Source organism: Pollachius pollachius (genome assembly GCF_949987615.1).
Source record: "Pollachius pollachius genome assembly, chromosome: 10".
NCBI classification, from domain to species: Eukaryota; Metazoa; Chordata; class Actinopteri; order Gadiformes; family Gadidae; genus Pollachius; species Pollachius pollachius.
In genome coordinates this window covers 8,809,162-8,811,661 of record NC_136943.1, presented here as the reverse complement: position 1 = coordinate 8,811,661, position 2,500 = coordinate 8,809,162, and the positions used below count along the sequence as shown (strand labels likewise).

Here is a 2,500-nt window from a genome sequence, read left to right as displayed (position 1 = left end):
TTTTTGAGCAGTTAACATATGTTTGGTTGTCTGAAAATAAAATGATACAGACGAGGAAGGAAAGTACTTTATCACGTGTATCACCTTTGCATAGAGATGCTTATTTGGGGTTAAAAAGGGGTATCGGTTGCCAGACAAAATAAGACAGTTACATTCTACAGTGGGAGGGGATGGATAATTCTCTGGTAGACTAAAATAATGGTAATTTATATCAGGATAATATTGTTGCTGTCTTATTAGTACAATACTTTCTCATTCCTTGCTTTTCTTCCTGTAGGCAAGTGTTATAAACTCTTGTTTACATGATGAGCAAGAAGAAGGAGGAGAATGAGAAGAAGGAGAGGAAATGAAGGGGCGTGTTGTAAAGATGGGTGCTGATATTTTTAACCCACGAGGTTATTGTTATCAGTGTTAGGCATTCCTGAAGAAAAACACCGTCTGAGGAATTTGATTATTTCTATGCACATTCAAACTAATAGAATACTGATATGGAAATTTGAAATCATGTATCTTTTGTGTCCACTGACGCATTGGAACTTGGCATGAGTTTGACATTTCTATAGTGAAAACACACATGGAGCGCACACGGTACATTGTTTAAATAGTAAAGCAAACGAGCAAGTTTAACAATGAGATGAACTGGTTTGTACTCCGAACTTGGACCAACCAGACCAGCACAACAGACGGGATCAGATGTTAATGTTTGGTTACACTTCCATGTTGCTTGAGAAACATTCGCCAAATATCAAATCAACGATATAGTATTAATCGCAAGAAGCTAACAAGTAGCTAAAACAGTCTTACCTTGTAACTCAAAAAAGTTAATTTAGTCTAACTTGATATTGATATACTCCTTCTGAAGAAGACTGCAGGAAGTACTCGAAATATGTCTGGTACAAACAAATGAATACTAGTCTGTTTACATGAACATACAAGTTAATTAGTCTTACCTTATTTGGTCGTTTTATTCACATTCAGAAACGTAATTTGCAGAATTAAATTAATGTCATCATAGTTAAAACGATGACAATATTCACAATATTAGTTTTGCTAGGAATTGGTATTAAGTGTTCTGGGATTCAAAACCATTGGCGTCTGAAACAGAACCTAACTGGCTGCGTGTTTCTATGTGATATAGAAATAGGCTGTTTATTATTTATTTGTAGTCTAATGGTCAGTACCAACGTTTAACCACCAGGGGGAGTAATGGCTCTATATATAAAACGGTGTTGAGTAGATTGTGAGTATGGCGTTATTAACAGCTGATAATCCTTATAAGGTTCGGCTTCATTAGATAAGATTAATAGATTAACTTTGATCTATTGAGTTGTATTTTTTCTCATTGTTATGCTGGTTTATAATATATAATCAACAATAACTAACAAATTACAAGGACCTATTTTGTGTCTTTTAAAAAAGTTCCAGCACTTTAATAATGTATGCATAGGTCTTCCTGTAATTCCTGATTCAAACATGGACTCTATCGATATATGAGACAAATTATCCCTATAAGGAAGGATGAAAATGTAACTATATCGGGAATAACTTTTTTTAATTTGTGATCCATAAGATTACATTTTTTGAATTGTTAATTGAAATTGCATTGAATGAACTTGTTATTAAATGTATAATAGTTGGCATGCACAATGAATCGACAACAACAACTTCTGTAAAGGGCTGGGGCATGTGAACAGGAGGGGGCACTTGTGACCAATGCATTCCTTCTTTCCCTCATCCATTTCAGTTTGAGCCACTCCTCTTCATCAGAAAACTAGCTCCTCAGTTTTCGCTCATCACCTTGTCTTACATGAGTTATATGTATTACCTGTGTTTGTGTGTGTGTATTTGTGTGTGTGTGTGTGTGTGTGTGTGTGTGTGTGTGTGTGTGTGTGCGCGTGTGTGTGAGTGTTTGTGTGTGTGTCGTGTGTATGTGCATCTGTGTGTGTGTCTGCGAGTGTGTGTCTTGCAATGTGCACGTGTGTGTGTGTGTGTGGGTGTATGTGCATGTGTGTCTGGGGACTCTGGATGTGACTACCCTCGCAGCTTGGTGAAAAAGGCTCAAAGTTATGGGCCAATATTAATAAATGGTAGCCGTGGCAACAGTGTGGAGTGTATGAGTCAGAGGAGACAGAGCAGCAGGGAGAGGAGAGGGCAGGGCCCATGGTCGCCACCAGGTATTGAGATAAAACAATCGTCACCATCTCTGATGGTTCAATCACAACTCATTCAATCACTATCCGGCTTGTTGATTGGCTGAAATCATGACAGGGGTTGCCATGCAAAATAACATGACATCATTTGCAATCGATTGCTCTGTGCCATCCCTGATGTTTGATTTAAGTGTTTGGTTACTTTTCAACCGAGCTTTAATCTTCAGTCTCCTAGTTGATGACCAAATCTTTTAATAATTTGAATGTCACAGGGCCAACAGAACAACTTAGTGCTGTCTCCTCTGAGTCTGGTCTGGGGATTAGTACATCAAATCTTCTGCTGCGTGTCC

General features: G+C 37.9%; 1 protein-coding gene across 3 annotated transcripts in view; it reads right to left on the bottom strand.

The window, feature by feature from the left end:
* xpnpep2 (X-prolyl aminopeptidase (aminopeptidase P) 2, membrane-bound) overlaps positions 1-1,093 on the bottom strand; it is a 15,047-nt gene extending 13,954 nt beyond the window's left edge. For 2 of the 3 annotated variants that reach the window (XM_079744468.1, XM_079744470.1), the window contains exon 1: positions 951-1,093. The gene's annotated coding sequence lies outside the window, so the exon portion shown is untranslated. Of the gene's footprint in view, positions 1-804; positions 884-950 lie in introns of those variants that run through there. The other variant, XM_079744469.1, reaches the window with a different exon arrangement.
* Between the last annotated feature and the right edge of the window lie 1,407 nt (positions 1,094-2,500).